The sequence below is a fragment of the Helianthus annuus genome, chromosome 14, assembly GCF_002127325.2.
Source record: "Helianthus annuus cultivar XRQ/B chromosome 14, HanXRQr2.0-SUNRISE, whole genome shotgun sequence".
Classification (NCBI taxonomy): Eukaryota; Viridiplantae; Streptophyta; class Magnoliopsida; order Asterales; family Asteraceae; genus Helianthus; species Helianthus annuus.
This window is the reverse complement of record NC_035446.2, coordinates 39503058-39522186: the sequence shown is the minus strand read 5'-3', so window position 1 is coordinate 39522186 and position 19129 is coordinate 39503058.

Genomic DNA, 19129 nt, shown 5'->3' with positions numbered 1-19129 from the left:
TAAAGAATCTAGTTCTTTACAACTTGTGACCGTATTGTCACACCCCGACCACGTAGGACAACAAACCGTGGCGGAAACGTCGGGGAGTGTTGCAACAGAAGCTATTGTTTCACAACCATGGATACAAAAAGTGTTTCGTTTTATTGATAATATTAAACATTTCATTGTCTTAACATAGAATAAACAAGTTTTACATCGTCTATCACTATTATTATGTCACTAAGGCCTCGTCCAGATCCTATGTGACGCATGCATCCTAGTAGTCATTCAAGCATCAACACCTGAAACATATGTAAAAAAACCTTAGTCAGCAAAGAAATGCTGGCGAGTACATAGGTTTTATAGGAATGTCGAATTCATGGCTAGTTTAAGTGTTGGAATACTTTATTAAAAACTTTGTTTTGAAAAGAGTATAATATTGCAACTTAATTAACCAACTCAAATCAAGCGGGTTATAGTTTATAAAACCTCGTAGCCATGATTCTTAACCCAAAAACATTTGCTTTAGAAAACCAACTTGTAAAACATCTTGTAAAAAACTCGTTAAAAACTCGTATAGTTTATATCTCTTAGAAAAACATCGTTATGTGACATCGTTTCAAAATCGTTTACCCAAGTGAACTAAATAACGCCACGGTATGTAATATGATGAAAACACTTATATATAAGAAGTACCAACGGCGTATCTACCATGTTTTCACCACATTACCCCCGTCTCGTTATCTAAACACTTAACCAAAAACCAATCGTTTATCGAAATCGTTTAACATCGTTTCTAAATCGTTCCCAAATTGTTTACTCGTTCCCAAATCGTTTCCAATCGTTCCGGATCGTTTACTCGTTTCCAAATCGTTAAAATCGTCATCGTTTTAATTGTGAAAACTTATATATGGTCGTCTCGTTAACAACATTCAAACCTTTGTGACTCGTCCATCGTTCAACTCGTTCTCATATTAACAAACCACCAAAGGGTAAGTTAACAAACATCAGATTCAGTCGCTACCCACAACCCCCACACATAACCATGGGTGTAGTAAAGTAACGGGATTTGTCAGATCCTATGGTACCATAACATAATACTGGTCGGCTTCATCAATGCTAATGAATGTCATTCGTTATGTAACTACAACCAACAAGTTCGTTCACTTTATCGAAATCGTTCTTAGTTTAGTAAAAATCGTTTGAAATCCTCGTTTAAACTTTGAAAACATTTCGTACATATGAATCACCCCAAAACATTTAAAAACAGTAAAATAGGGGAACTATGTACTCACATGTAGTGCAAAGTATCCTCGATCAAATAGAACTTCAACAAACTCGAGCAAACCAGAGAAATCAAGTAGCTCCTAGTAATCGAACCACTAGTCAAACCATAGATGCCTAAATCGGACGATCGGACAGGATGAGGTCTTGTAAACCAAATGAGTGTTGGAACTCATGTGATATGGTTTAACAAAGCCTACATCCTAAATCGGAACCTAACCTAAGTGCTTTCGACCCATCGCGACCCATTAAGGTAGCTTACGCTACTTTAACGCGTCGTGCACGCGAAAGCGCGTTCGAGACGTCTAACTGGTCCTATGACATGTATTATATGCCCATACATGTTTAATTATGTTACATAATTAGTTACGTGTCAAAAGTTTAGGTTACATATGCTTAATTACCAATTATGTATGAAAAGGGTATTTTGGTAATTTACCAAAGGCATATAACTACCTATTATGCGACTAATTAAACCTAAGTGACCATAAGGTATAACCTCGAAAGGTTATTCCTTATGCTACTATGGTCACTACACATGTTTGGTCGGATCCTAATGATCGACCAAACGGGTCGTGTTCGAAAGTCTAAGCGGGTGTTTAGTCCGCTTGACTTACGACTCTACACAAGCACTAAACTAACAAGTGACGAGCTAAACATGTCGAAACATGTTTAGTTAAGTTAGAAAGCAAGTTTTGATATCAAAACAAATGGTTTTGATATCCTAGAGTAGTTTGGTTACAAAATACGCGAGAAAACGCATTTTGGCCGAAAGTACGACTCGTCACTGAGCCTAGATAACGTGGTAATCAGTAGGTATAGTCACTAGGGACCATAACCATCGTGATTACGCTCACGTTATGAAGTTCAAACAAACTTCACGTTGACCATAAACTGGTCAAAGCAAAAAGTCAAACATAGTTTGACTTTAGCGCTAAAACGAAAGAAAAACGCGAAAGAATACTTACAGAAGGTCCCCGCAAGTTTGATTTTCCAAGTATTCTCAGGTATGACGTGATGGAACACCCCAACTTAGAGAAATCTCAGAAATCAAGTGGGGAAAGAATGAAGTTGGGTTGGGTATTTATAGGAATGGCACAACCGTTAGGATCTTTCATCGAAAAACGTGCTTCGATCTCGGCCGTCCACATGGGCCCATTGTTTTGAAAACCATTAGAGCCCATAGATTAAATCCCCTGATTTGAAAATACCATTTGCACATGGTTTTGAAGTGTATAATAGCCATAAACAGCTGTTTGCAACAAAATTGCATATCTGGGGAGGCCACGCGGCCCGCATCAGGATACACACAAACTCAGGCGAGCCGCCTGGGCTTGTCTGATCAGCACAAACTTTCAGAAATGACAGTTTTAGCCCCTGCATGCTTTTAAGTCTATTTTCGACACGTATAAGCCCTATTAACCCCATTTCAAGGCTCCAAAATGAAGTTAAAGTATAGGGAACTCAAAACATGCTCAAAAATGTCTCGGATGTCGGTTCGTTTGGTCGTACGGTTGCGTTATTCGCTTAATTACGACGGAAGTCGTAACGAACGCAAAAACGATCCAAATTAAGCGACGAATGGAATTTTATCATGCCAAACACTAAAATAGAAGATTTTAATGCTTACATAAATTTTTGGATGTCCGGATATATTTAGAACGTAAGATATGCGCGAAAATGCAAACTTGTGCACTTTTTGACGCTTTTAGTCCCTATTGATCAATAAAGTTTATTTTAGCATACCGAACCCCTCAAAGCCTATTTCTAAGCTATGTAAAGGTTATTTAGGGTATGTTTAACTTTTGATCAAGTTCCGGTGTGTTCGTTACTATTCAAATCGGTATAGTTTCGCAATTTGACATAAATAGTCCTTGTGATCCAACAAGGTTGATTTTAACACACCGAACCATCCAAAACTTATTTCTAAGTTATGTGGAGGTTATTTGAGGTATGTTAAGCCTATTTCACTATTCCGGAGTGTTTGTTGCATTAAACTGGTTATATTTACGCATTAGTGCGCGTATAACCATCCAGAAAGCGATTTAGAGCTTGAAATTGGAATCGAATCGAGTTGTAAAAATCACCAATCACAAATACACACATAATAACAGCAAAACACATATAATAACACCAAAGCACATTGTTTTATTAATAATCAATATTGTTTTACATCGTACATCGATTACAGAGCACAGTTGTCACACGTATTTTCTAAAAATACTACTTCTTGTATTTTTCTTGTCACACATGTTTTTATACACTTGTTTACTTACCAAAAATAATTTTAGTTCATACAAGATCCGGGTTTTTAACAATCTAGTATTTTCCACTTGGTTCTTCCGAAAAACCACTTGTAGATCTTTAGATCCACAAGTTTACACTTCGTTTTACAAGAAAAATTATGTTTATTCAAGTTTCAAGTTCATGGTGGATGGTTTCATCATCTTTCATACGTTTAACACTAACATACTACTAGTTCATGTTCTTGAACATGATCTAGTATGTTTAGATGACGAACCATCCTACTTTTAGTAACAAACAACATCAAATAATTACAACTATACAAGATTTACATGATTTACACACATATCTTCTCTTTATCCACCTTATTCGTCTTATGTTCAAGACTTTAAGTTATGTTCATTAGTTTCTAAATTTTAACCATTAAATCAACTATTAACCACCATAAACAAGATCAAGATGATGATTAGAAGCACTTACTACTAGCACAAGGCTAGGGGAGTTTCAAAGCGTAAAAGTGGTGGATAAAAGAAAACAAGAGCGGTCCTTGAGCTTCCGAGTGCCCCAAGCTTAGTTGTTAGACCTCTTGCACCTTTGTAGGTATTCAAAATGCTTGAAAGGAAGGTTGATGGTGGTGATATGGTGGTTAGTGGTGGCGGCCATGGGTATGGGAGGAGGAAGGAGATGGAGCTTGTTGATGTATGTTTGTAAAATGAATGATCATGACCATGGGGTTTATTTATAATCCAATCTTCAAGTTTAACCATCATACAATATGTTCTTAATCCACCAACACTAACCATTATAATAATCAAAAGAAATGTGGGGATGTCCAAACATCCCATGACCGTTTTAAGGGGGGGGGGAGGGGGTAGGGGGTTGGGTTGTAATTGTTGGTTACATATTTAGTTAGAGTTTAGTTAGGATTTAAAAGTTAAATTTGTATGTTAAGGTGTGTTATGTAATATAAGGCGTGTTAGGGTGTCCGGGGACCCTAACTAGCTTAGAAAAATAAAAACAATATGTTTGACATTATTTTTGTGTTCCGAGTAAACTCCGGTTGTTCGGTTAGATACTGGTTCGTTAAAGTGTTAAATTGCACCGTTTAGTGTTTTTAAGTATCCTTTTGTAACTTTTTCAATTGCCGACACTTAGGGAAGTATTCTGGATGATAAAACGAAATTTCCGCATGATATTTTGATGTTAAAAAGCTGTTTTGAGCTGAATTTATTAAAATTCTGCACTTCAAGTGCGTTTCGGGTGCTTTTTAGTGCTTGCTTTAACTTCCGGAGTGTCTATATGTTAACCCTTGTATGTACTATTGGGTTTGAATGTATTTTTGACGTTGGACCTACACCTAGGCCCTAATTCTAATGTCTGACGGCTTTCTGCAGTTCTGTTGACACACTGTGTCTTACCGGTGAGTTTACTACTATTTCTGACGCAACGCTCTCGTTAATGCATAAAGCAATATTTGGTAATATAAAACGTGCATGAATTCACTTGTATTTTATGAATCAGATAATGTTGACACTAAAGCACATAATTGCAGTCATTAAATAATAATTAAAGTGTACGGAAATTACCGGTTTGGTGCCAATTGTCACACAACCTCTATCTTTCTGAGGCTAGCCCATTCACTATGAGGTATGTCTTTTACTTCTCCAACAGCAACAATATCCAAACTTACATCAACATTTTCCTCAACCTTTACGTCTTGCATTTCAACATCATTAATGGTAGAAGTTTTAACGTTTGAAGTATGTACCTCTTCATCAGGCTTTGATTGCACCTGTTGACTAGAAGAACCAAGGATTTCTTCAGTGTCGATGACCAGACCTTTTCTTTTCTCCTTAGCTTCTTCAGCAATCTGTTTCTCTCTTTCAACCCTCCTGGCTTCTACTCCTTGTATCTTAATCTCGTCATACATAGCTTGAACATTGATTCCAAGCTTATGTTCAATCACAGTATAAAGCATGTTCAGTTGTTCATCCTTGATCTCTTTATCAGCCCTCAACGCTTCAACTTCTTTCTTTAATACCTCATTCTCATTTGCAGTAGAGGTATGAAGATTTCCAACAACTTCCATCATCATATTGTGAGATTCATTCATAGATTTGTATTCTAATCTAACCTCTATAATCTTGTCTACCAGGCCTTCAATCACTTCAGATTGCTCATCAACCTCTTCTCTCAGAGCAACATTCTCAGCTTCAATACTATTTGTGACATTTGTGCCTTCACAACTGTCATACAAACACGAATCCAATGAAATCTTTTGTTTCATTCTTGGGATTTGTACAATTACATATGACATTACGCATATCAAATCTCGTATGATTTCGAACTCTCAAGAAGCTTTTCTGGAAGTTTTACGTAAACTATTACGCAAACGTAATCAGTTTAATGCAATGTACACTCCGAAATATTGACATAAGCTTAACATACCACAAATAACCTTTACATAACTTAGAAATAAGTTTTAAAAGGGTTTGGTGTGTCAAAAACAAGTTTATTCGATCATAGGGACTATTTGCGAAAAACTGCGAGAGTCTGCCGATTCGTAGAGCAACGAACATTTCGGACAAGATCATAAGCTAAACATACCCTAAATATCCTTTACATAGCTTAGAAATAAGCTTTGAAGGGTTTGGTATGCAAAAATGCGCTTATTTGATCAATAGGGACTAAAAGCATCAAAAAGTGCATAAGTTTGCATTTACGCGCGTATCTTACGTTCTGAACATATCCGGACATCAAAAAATGTTTTTGAATCATTAAAATATTTTATTTTAGTGATCGGAATGCAAAAATACCATTCATCACATAATTTGGATCGATTTTGCGTCCGTTCGAGTTTTCGTCGTAATTAACCAACTAACGCGACCGTATGACCAAACGAACCGACATTCGAGATGTTTTCAAGCATATTTCATGTCCGCTTTAACATCATTGTAGAACCTTAAAATAGGGTTAACGGGGGTTAAATACATCAAAAATCAACTTTATAGCATGAAGGGGCCTGTTTTGCCAAACTTTAAAACTTCTGGACAGTAAGTCCTTGCTGGGCGCGAAATTGAGGTTATATGTTTCGCGGCCCACGACAGCTGGAGCTGGGCAGATTCTTTGAATCTTCAAAACAGCCTGTTTCCCTTGATTTTAATCCTAGTTTTTCAATACCTTGAGCTGGTTTAAATGTTCCGCAAGCCCCCAAATCAGTGTGTAACATGAGTAGGGCTAGGATCATGCTTCGATTAACTCACAAACACTTGGCAATGAACAAATGGAGCTTGATTTCCAATAAATACCCAATAAATTTCTCATTCCAACTTGCTCATTCTTCATTTCTGTCACCTTGGATCTGATTGAAGTTATCCCACTCGGTTGAAGGCTTCATACTTCAGTTTTCTTTGATCTCTTTCCAAGCTTGGGCCCTTTGTAGGTGATCTTTCATGCTTGGTTATGTATTCAATCAAGAAAGTTAAACAGTGTTTGACTTTCTGCTTTGACCATGAATTGGTCAAGACAAAGTTCGTTTGAACTTTGCAACGTGAGCGTAATCACGATGGTTATAGTCCCTTGTGACTATACCTGTTGATTACCACGTTGATTAGTCGAAGTGACGAGTCAAAGTTTTGATTAAAATGCACGATTATGTGCATTTTGCAACCAAACAATTTTCATGTATCAAAACACTTTGTTTTGATATCAAATCAACTTTCTAACTTAGTTAAACATGTTTTAACATGTTTAACTCGTCACTTTTAGTGCAGTGCTCGTTTAGCGTCGTTAGTCAAGCGGTCTTGACAACCGCTTAGACTTTCGAACCCGACCCGTTTGGTCGATTATTAGGATCAGACCAAACATATTTTGTGACCATAGTTGTATAGGGAATAACCTTCCGAGGTTATACCTTATGGTCACTTTGCTTAATTAGTTGTATGATAGGTAGTTTATATGCCTTAGGAAAATGACCAAAATGCTCTTTTCACGCATAATTTGAATTTAAGCATATGTAACTTAATTTTTCACACTTAAACTGATTATGCAATGTTATTAAACATGTTAGGGCATATAATACTTGTCACAGGACTAGTTAGACGTCTCGAACGCGCATTCGCGCGAATGACGCGTTAAAGTGGCGTAAACTACCTTAACGGGTCATAACGGGCCATAATCACTTAGGTTTGGTTCCGAATCAGAATGTAGGATTTGTTAAACCATATCACATGAGTTCCAATACTCATTTAGTTTATGAGACCTCATTCTACCCGATCTCCCGATTTAGGTGCCGATTTGTTAACACAGTGATTCCATACTAGGTACCACTTCATTCCTTGACTTCTAGAGCTTTGTTACGTCACCTAATCAAAGATACTTGCAATCTCAAGTGAGTACATAGTCCCCTCTTTTACCGCTTTCAAATGTTTTGGGGTTAAACATATGTGCCTGTTCATTATTTTCAGGATTTCAACTATATGACTACACATGCATGGTACTTATATTTTGACGAATTGAACTATTATCATTGGCTTAAGCACTGATATTCAAAGTTTGTAAAACTATTTTATGGTTCATATTGTTACTTATACATTTATTAATAATGATCAAGCCGATTGGTAGTACGATATAGCGCTATAGGACTAGACACCCCATTCCTGTTGTATGGAATGTCAGAAACCAAAGTTTAAACCAAATAGATTTGCCTTTGTGGTATTTCTATAGTCTCCAAATTGTAGTTTGATACACTAGGTTTGAATGTGTTGCCAAATCACGATCTATGGTATATTTCGGTATAGCACTAAGGCATATTTCGATATGCTGCCAACGTGATATTATGTTAACCAATGTATAGATTGCAAATGTTTTCCAATTAAGCCATAAAATCTTATCTTATGTTGTTTCCAAAACCAAAGCATAGTTTGATATGCTATTGTTTACCAAAGTATAGTTTGATATACTACTAAATCACAATTTAAGTATATTTTGATATCTTTTAAAGCATATTTGATATGCTCCCAACGTGATATTGTTTACCAAAGCATAGCTTGATATGCTATTTACAAAACCAAAGTATAGTTTGATATACTACCGACACTGTTATTTCATAAACCAAAGGATATTTTGATATACTACGAACGCTTTCATTCTTAAACCAAAGGTCATGATGCCATCTGGGTAGTCGTTGATCGTCTTACCAAGTCAGCGCATTTCTTGCCAATCCGTGAGGATTTTTCGGCTGACAAACTTGCTCAAATCTACGTGGATGAACTTGTAGCTCGACATGGTGTTCCTTTGAACATCATTTCTGACAGAGATGCTCGTTTCACTTCTCATTTTTGGAGAACCATGCAATCTGCTATGGGCTCTCCACTCAATTTGAGCACAGCTTATCATCCGTAAACGGATGGTCAATCTGAAAGAACAATCCAGACACTGGAGGATATGCTTAGAGCTTGTGTGATCGATTTTGGTGGTAGTTGGGATTCACATCTTCCATTGATTGAATTCTCCTACAACAACAGTTATCACTCCAGCATCAACATGGCTCCTTTCGAGGCTCTCTATGGTCGAAAATGTCGTTCACCAGTCTGCTGGAATGAGATTGGCGAGGCTCAACTTACTGGACCTGCCCTCATTTTAGAGACAACAGATAAGGTAAAGAAAGTTCGTGATAACCTTCAGACAGCTAGAAGCCGTTAGAAGAGTTACGCGGACCTAAAACGCAAGCCCTTGGATTTTCAAGTCGGTGATCGAGTATTACTTAAGGTCTCACCTTGGAAAGGTGTGATCAGATTCGGAAAGAAAGGAAAACTTGCACCTAGATACGTTGGACCATTCAAGATCGTCGAAAGAATCGGTAAGGTAGCCTACAGACTTGAGTTACCTCCTGAACTTGGAAATGTTCATCCAACCATTCACGTATCCAATCTCAAGAGGTGTTTAGCTGATGATAACCTCCACATACCGCTTGACGAAATTCGTGTTGATAAAACACTGAAATTTGTTGAGAAACCGGTAGAAATCATGGAACGTGAAGTCAAGTGGCTTAAACGCAAGCGCATTCCTTTGGTCAAGGTTCGCTGGGAATCAAAACGTGGATCCGAGTTTACTTGGGAACGTGAAGATCAAATGAAGGCGAAATATCTGCATCTTTTTCCACGAGTTTCCTCTAAATAAATTTCGGGACGAAATTTCCACAAGTAGGGGAGACTGTAACATTTGTGCTTGTAATCATTATGAACAGTTCAATTATCAATAAAACAATGTTATTTGATCCCAATGTTTGGTTGGTTGTGTTTTACATTTTTCATGTTTTGACTTTTGTTTAATTTCAAACTCTACATCGCTTTCTGGAGAGTTATATGCTAACTGGTTTAATGCTCCGTTTAATGCGACAAATACTCCGGAACATCAACATATACTCAACATACCTTAGAAATAAGTTTTGAAGGCTTTGGTATGGCAAAAACAAGTTAACTCGCTTACAGGAACTATACTTGACAAACTGCGAAAGTATGCCAATTTGAACTGTAACGAACATTCCGGAACATGTCCATAAGTTAAACCTACCATAAATATCCTTTACATAGCTTAGAAATAGGCTTTGAGGGGTTTGGTATGCTAAAACAAACTTTTGGATCATTCAGGGGCCAAAAGTGTCAAAAAGTGCACAAGTTTGCACTTTCACGCATAACTTACGTTCTGAATACATCCGGACATCCAAAAGTTTATGTAAGCATCCTAATATTATGCCTTAGTGTTTGGCATAAGAAAAATCCATTCGTCGCGTCATTTGGATTATCTTTCGCGCTTATGCGCATTCCGTCGTAATTAAGCGAACATCGCGATCGTACGGTCAAACGAACCAACATCCGGAACATTTTTGAGCATGTTTCATGTCCACAATGTTTAGGCATCATTTTAGGGCCTTAAAGTTGGCTTTATGGGCCTTAGAAGTGTCGGAAATGGCTTAAACACGCAACAGGGACCAAAACTGCAAATTCTGAAACTATGTGCAGATCAGACGGGGCCAGGCGGCCCGCGTGAGTTTGGCCTGCATATTGAGGCTGGCCGCGTGAGACTGTCAGACAGATTCAATGTATGCATTTAATGCAGTTGGCCTTTCGTTCGATTAAGGGGCGATGCCCTTTCACCCAATCAAGAGCCAAGGGGCATTTTCTGACTTACCACAACATTTCGACAAGTGTACGCACGAGATCGCGGCACGATATTCGATAAACGATCCTAACGATTCCACTTTTCCTATAAATACCCCCCCCCCCTTTTGTGTAAAAATCACAAGAATCAGATCTAAGAGCTCTAAGTTGAAGTTTTGCTTCATACCTGAGTTTCTCTGATCTAGATTAGCATTCGGGGACCCTCCGTAAGTATTCTTTCGTTGTTTTATCGCTTTTCGAGTCCGAAAGTCAATGTTTTGTTGACTTTCTGCATTGACCAGCTTATGGTCGATGCGAAGTTCATGGCACTTCATAACGTGAGCGTGATCACGATGGTTATAGTCCGTAGTGACTATACCTACTGAACACCACGTTATCTAGGCTCAGTGACGAGTCGTAGTTTTGGCCAAAATGTGCATTCTTGCATATTTTGTAACCAAACTACTCGTGGGCATCAAAGCCGTTTGTTTTGATGTCAAACCTGTTTTCAAACTTAGTTAAGCATGTTCTAACATGCTTAGCTCGTCACTTTTAGTTTAGTGCTTATATGGGGTCGTAAGGTAAGCGATCTAAACAATCGCTTATACTTTCGAACCCGACCCATTTGGTCGATTATTAGGATCCGACCAAACACATTAGGTGACCATAGCTATAACCTTCAGAGGTTATACCTTGTGGTCACGATGTTAGGCGTTCCAGACGCGTTCTGCGCGAACGACGCGTAAGGTAGCATAAGCTACCTAAACGGGTCGTGATGGACTGTAAGCACTTAGGTTAAGTTTCATTTTAGTATGTAGGCTTTGATAAACCAAATTACACGAGTCTCCATACTCGTTTGGTTTACGAACCCGCGTACTATCCGATCCTTCCGATTTGGTCCGGTATATTAACATAGCTACCTATTAGGTGCCGTTTGATATCCCGTGATCTTTAGCATTATCTGGTTATTATACAAGGAATTCAAAGCAATCTCAGGTGAGTACATTGAACCCCTCTTTTACTGTTTTCCAAACTGTTTTGAGGTGAAACACATGTGCCTACCTGTTACTTTCATGTTTTCCATGTTTTCACATCATATACCTGCTACGTTCGTTAGTACATATTAGTACATGATTTCACTACATTTCATGCTATGTATGCCCATTGTGTGTGTACTTAGTACATTGCTATACAATACATTTCATGCTATGTATGCCCATTGTGTGCGTGCTTAGTACATTGCTTTACAATACATTTCATGCTACGTACGCCCATTTTGTGCATACGTAGTACATTCTTTCACATTGAATTTCTGTTGCATATGCTCATCCAGCATATGAACACATTATACTACATTTTGAACCGTTGTACTCTACAATACCTTTCATGCTACGTACGCCCATTGTGTGCATACGTAGTACATTGTTACACATTACATTTCTGTTGCATATGTTTACTCAGCATATGGACACATTGATTTACATGAACATTCCTGTTGCATATGTTTACTCAGCATATGGACACATTGATTTACATGAACATTTTTGTTGCATATGTTTACTCAGCATATGGACACATTGATTTACATGAACGTTTCTGTTGCATATGTTTACTCAGCATATGGACACATTGATTTACATGAACATTTCTACTTCGTATGTTTACTTAGCATACTTAGTACAATTGTTTACATCACATGCCTTCATTTTGTTATGACATTTGGTTTGTTTAACATGGGACAATACATTCATTAACATTAGCTACGCCGTTCGTTAGTAGGTAGTGGTACCATAGGAATTGACAACTCCCATTCCTGAAGTCCTGGGTTTGATAGGACTGGAAGGAGTGACCGAATTTGATATACATAACTTAGATGAACCTTTAATTTGTTTAAGGGTTTATCGCCGCAGTCTCAAGGCTTGGATGTATGCATATTTCACAATACCGCATAAATGTTAATATCAGAAGAGCATGCATTGTTCCGCAAAACCTAACGTTGATTTAAACCATGTTTTACTTCAACACCTTGTTTTGTGCATTTTACATATGGTTTAAGTTGATACATTTCGCTTACCATACAAGATATATTTTGGGTACACATTACATAATTTACATTGAACATAAACACGTTGACATTGACATACACATTTGGTGGTTTACATTGAACATAAACATTTGACATGGTTTACACAATAACACTTGACATTTGGTTTATACATTAACATGTTTACATTGATGGTTTGGTTTGAGTAAGTGATTAAGTAACGAAACGTGTGTAATATGATACAAGCATGGTGGATTCGCCGCTGGTACTTCCTATATATAAGTGTTTGTATGGTATTACACATCGTAGCGTTATTTGAATCATTTCATTTTGAGACATAGAACATTTTATACAAATAACACGCTTCTCATAAGACATTGATTTACAAACAACTTATCTTATTCAACTCATTTTACTTGGTTACTCATTTAACCTTGCATTTATCCATACATATCATCTGGTATTATCGTTTTTCAAATAATTCACAAGACAAAGCAAAATACGAGGTTCATGACTAACATTTTCTCAAACATAAGTCATGAATCCCATTTTCACAAAAACTATGTATCTCACAGGCATTTTTATGCTGACGTACCTACTTTCACATGTGTTTTCAGGAGCTGTTCCATAGGATGATGAACACGACACTAGGGCGGACCTGTGCCTTAGAGACTAAAACCTGAAGATAGAACTAGAATAACTGTATTTTGAATTCTGTACTTCCTTTTAAGACAATGTAACACCCTTGTTTAATAAATAAAATGTAACTTTAATTTCCATGGTTGTATAACAATTAATTCTGTCCACAACACTCCCCGGTGTTTCCGCCGCGGTTGCATGTTATACGCGGCCGGGGTGTGACAATACTTTAGTTGGTAAAATAAATAAGTTTTCAGTAGTATATCAAAAGTATACTTTGGATTTATAAATAACATATTAAACTATGTTTTGGTTTGAAAATAACATATTAAAACTATGCTTTGGATTATGAAGATAACATATCAAACTATGTTTTAATGATTAGCAAAATATATGTTGGTTTTTGTACAATATCCCGTATTAGAGCATAATAAACTATACTTTTGGGAGTATAACTTAATATACAAAAATAATGTTATTTAAGAATTCATTCAGACCTAGTGCATCAAAATACACCTTGAGACTATAGAAATACCACAAAGGCAATCCCTATTTGGATGGAGCAACAAATTGGTTTCAGACAATCCATGACAACAGGAGTGGGGTGTCAAATCCTATAGCGCTATATCATACTACCAACCGGTCTGGTGAACAAAAATAAGTACTATTCCTATAATTAATTTCATAATCTTTGAAAAATCAGTGTTTAAACCATAGATAGTCATTTAGTTTGACAAAAGATAAGTACTAACATGTATAATCAATTATACTTTGAAATTATGAAAATAACAGATAGGTACACATGCTTCACCCCAAAACAGTTGAAAATAGTAAAAGAGGGGACTATGTACTCACTTGAGAGTGCTTAGGAGTCTTAAACAACTACCAAGCAAAGCTAGAGGAGCACGGAATCAAACGACACCTAATATTGATAACTACATAAATAAACCGGACCTAAATCGGGAGATCGGATAGTATGAGGTCTCGTAAACCAAATGAGTGTGGTAACTCATATGATATGGTGTAACAAGGCCTACATACTAAAATGAAACCAATCCTAAGTGCTTTCGACCCATTATGATCCATTAAGGTAGCTTACGCTATTTTAACGCGTCGCGCGCGTAATCCGCGTTCGAGACGTCTAACTAGCCCTATGACAGGTATTATATGCCAAAACATGTTTAAATATGTTACATAATCAGATATGTGACAAAAATTTAGGGTACATATGCTTAATTACCAATTATGTATTAAAAGGGCATTTTGGTAATTTACCTAAGGCATATAAACTACTTATCATACAACTACTTAAACTAGGTGATCATAAGGTATAACCTCAGAAGGTTATTCCATATGCAACTATGGTCACTAAACGTGTTTGGCCGGATCCTAATGATCAACCAAACGGGTCGAGTTCGAAAGTCTAAGCGGGTGTTTAGTCCGCTTGACTTACGACTCTACACAAGCACTAAACTAAAAGTGACGAGCTAAACATGTCGAAACATGTTTAACAAAGTTAGAAAACAGGTTTGGTATTAAAACAAACGGTCTTAATACCCTAGAGTAGTTTGGTTACAAAATACGCGAGAAAACGCATTTTGGCCGAAACTACGACTCGTCACTGAGCCTAGATAACGTGGTAATCAGTAGGTATAGTCACTAGGGACTATAACCATCGTGATTACGCTCACGTTATGAAGTTCAAACGAACTTCCCATTGACCATAAACTGATCAATGCAGAAAGTCAAACGCAGTTTGACTTTAACGCTAAAACGAAATAAAAGCACGAAAGAATACTTACAGAAGGTCCCCGCAAGATTTGAACCCGATTCTCTCTCAGGTAGGAAGCATATACTTCCACTTAGAGAGCTTGAATCAGATTCAAATGTGAGGAGGAAATGAATTGGGGTTGGGTATTTATAGGAAATCTAGAACCTTTAGGATCGTTTATCGGGAAATGAACTTCGATCTAGATCCTCCACTTGGGCCCATTGTTTTGGAAAACCATTAGCGCCCCTAGAATGAGCCCATAGCTTCCAAAATACCATTTGCAAGAGGGTAAAACAGGTTTCACAGCTGTTAACAGCTGGAACAGATTTTTTTGCTGACCTGGGCCTCTCATGCGGCCCGTGTGACAACTCGAAATTTAGAACCTTTCGTTGTAACTTACTTGTACGTTATGTGACTAGTTAAAATGATAACGTGAACCTTTTTATGTGATAGGTGCTTGGTTATGTGTGCATTTGTATATATTTGTGTACGTGTTATATGTTACCCGAGAACCCGACACGAAACAACAAAGAACCCGACTCGAGACCATGAGGTCTCGAGTGGACTTGGGCCGAGAACCTTTGGCCGGTTGGGCCTTTGGGCCATGAACCCCCACTCGAAACCCACTAAGGGTGCATCATTTGGAACTTGACTATAAATACACCACCCTTAGTTAACTTTGCCATTTGTTGAAACATTTCACCCACATACTCTCCTACTTCTATCTCTCACTTAAACTCTAGAACACAAACACCCCATCATTCTCGGATCTTTGGACTTGGATCGGCTCACACACACACCCGGTTGGAAGCTTTTCACACACCCTCGAAACCCATAACCGGTTAGTGTTCTTGATGTTTTGTTGAATGTTAGTGTTAATATGTTCATGTTATGTTTGTATGGTGAGATTATGTGATAATATGGTAGTTAACTTAGTTATGCATGATGTTTGAAAAGAAATCGGTTCATGAATGTTCTTGTTATGTGTTGAAATTTGCATAAATGCTTGATGTTAAAAATGGGTTCATTGCATGTTAAAAAGGTGAATAATGATATTGGTTACACTTGGGTTTGGATCCGAAAAGTGGGTGTTTAAACTAAACAAATCGGCTAATGAACATGTTTGTCATATAGGATGCATGCTAGTAAATCGTGTCTTGATGATTGTTCTTAGTTGTGGTTGATATAAGTGTTGAAAATGCTATGAACTTGATGAATATAAGTTTGAATATTTGAAGAACACTTTGAATGATAGTTGAAGATTGAAAACCCTTGTGATTTTGATCCATCTTTGACTAATAGCCTGATTAGGAAAAATGTTAGTGGATTTCTATTGGTTATTTCCGGATTTGGGCCTGATTATATTGTACCATAAATCTGACTATCTGCATCAACACGTGAACTTGAAAATGACTGCTACCGACTCGCAATCACCCGGTTGCGACTCGCAACCACAGCGTGATGACTCGAGACCACGCGGTTGCGACTCGCAACCATAACAGGACAAGCCGAGACCACAGGTTACGAGTCCCGTTGCGACTCGAGACCTCAGCATGATGAACCGAGACCATGGTTGCGACACCGGTTGCGACTCGCAACCATCCATGATCAACACACAGCATGACTCGAGACCATGCTTGCGAGTCCGGTTGCGACTCGAGACCACACTTTGGGCCTTAGTTAATGGGCCAGACTGATGGGCTTCTGTGTTAACTGCTTTTACGTGTTTGGGCCTAAGTAGTTGGGCTGAACTTGTGAACCGTATGTGCTACGGTTGACTGTTAACTGTTACTGCTAAACGTGCTTGCCAAACGTGTTGAACATTTGTGCACTACTTGGTTCGAATCTGATTATACGTGATATCCGTGATTAGGACGTAACTGACTACTTACGACTTGACTGATCTTTCTGTGATTAACTGCCGAGCAAACCGAGGTGAGTTCACACCCTTTACAAAGCATGGGATTCCCTGGGTCGGGAACGGGGTTAAGGAACGTGGATTCCTCGTCTACCTTGGGTAGGACGTCAGTGGTTCAGGAATGTGATTCCTCGTCCGGATGGACGGATAAACGTACTAGACTAAAACTCTATCACGAAGTCCCTCCTTTTTGTATCGACTAATCGCCGGGCCAATGGCGAGCGGGTCATTAGTTAGATAGCGCTATTTAGGTCTGACAAGCCTCACACCGTGCCGCAGAGGACGGGCGTGAACTAATGGATCTGGGGCACGTCAATGATGATAGACATTGATGTTTTTCAGGGCACATAAACATGACTACAGTCAGCAATCGATACGGTAACGAGTCTAGTATACACATGGGGTAGCCCCCACGGCTGGAGAGCCAGATGATGTACATGGGGTAGCCCCCACGGCCGGAGTGCCGGAGTAACTGGGAACGAACATGTCATGTTTTCTTATAAACTATGGGGTAACCCCCACGGCAGGAGGCCAGAAAAAGTAAACTGTTTTCGAAACAACTAAAACGAACGCCCACCCGTGAACTCACTCAACTAGTTGTTGACTCGTTACTACATGCTTTGCAGGACCATAGGTACTCAGTGGGAGCTTGCATGGAGGAGGATCGTTGTGGGACAGGAATTGCTACAAGACTATGTTAAACTTGAAACTTTTGGAACTTATGTTATAACTTTAAACTTATGCTTCCGCTTGCAACTTAAACTTTATTGTTTTGAAACACCAATCGTATTAGTTAAACTTTTATAATCATTATATGCTTGTTCAGTATGATTGGTGGCTGGATCCTGGTCAGTCACGCCTCCATGCGGTAGTACTCCGCAGGTGGGATTTTGGGGGTGTGACAGATTGGTATCAGAGCCATTGGTTATAGTGAACTTGGTTTTAATAAAGGAGAAACGTTTTTGTTAAAACCAGACTATAACCGGTTTAGTGCTCAACGGTCCACAACGACACTTCGCTCCTCATGCAAGGCTCGACGTTCTAGGTAATATGATGTATGTATATTGCCTACTTGTTAGTTGCGTAGTACATTGCTCATGGTATGCTTGATTAGTATAACTACTGTTGTTTGAACACGTGCGTGCTTACTCTGTCCTACTATCGTACTTTCGCGAACCTCTCTCACACGTATTACTCTTGTTATGAAGAACCATGTCTGGACGCGTTAACATGACACAAGCCCAGTTGACGGCTTTGATCAACGAACGAGTTGCCGCAGCGCTCGCAGCTGCACACGCAGGAGGTATATCCTGCAGTCCGAAATTGTTCTAGGATCATTTGGATCCTACTCTCGTGAACCAACCTTTGTGTTAAACTCTGTCTTTTCTTTCACCTACCTTAGGTCAGTATGCTCAGGCACCGGTGTGCACTTTTAAGACCTTTATGGACTGTCGACCCACGACTTTCAGCGGCACTGAAGGAGCAGTAGGTCTCCTACACTGGTTTGAGAAACTGGAGTCTGTGTTCGAAATGTGCGAATGCCCTGAAGCGCGCAGGGTGAAGTATGCTACTGGTACTCTCGAGGGTTTGGCTCTCACGTGGTGGAATGCTCAAGTGCAGATGTTAGGGTTGGTTGCTGCCAACGCCACCCCATGGGAAACTTTCAAGGAAATGATCAGGGAGGAATACTGCAGTCGTGACGACATTCACAAACTGGAAGATGAATTCTACAATCTTAAGATGTCGGGATCAGAGATTGAGGCATACACTAAGAGATCGCATGAGCTTGCCTTGTTGTGTCCTACTATGGTGGATCCTCCCTACAAGCGAATTGAACTCTATCTCAAGGGCTTGGTGCCAGAAATCCAAAGTCATGTGACTTCAGCGAGGTTGACTACTATCCAGCAGGTTGTACAGTTGGCTCACCGTCTCACTGACCAAGCGGTGGAGCAGAACAAGTTACCGAAGCGTATAGGTGCTGCAACTACATCTGGTGCTTCTAGTGGGGATAAACGGAAATGGGATGGAACTTCAAGCAGGGGTTTAACTTCAGTGCAAACTCAGTCTCAGCAGAGAAAGACGGACGATCA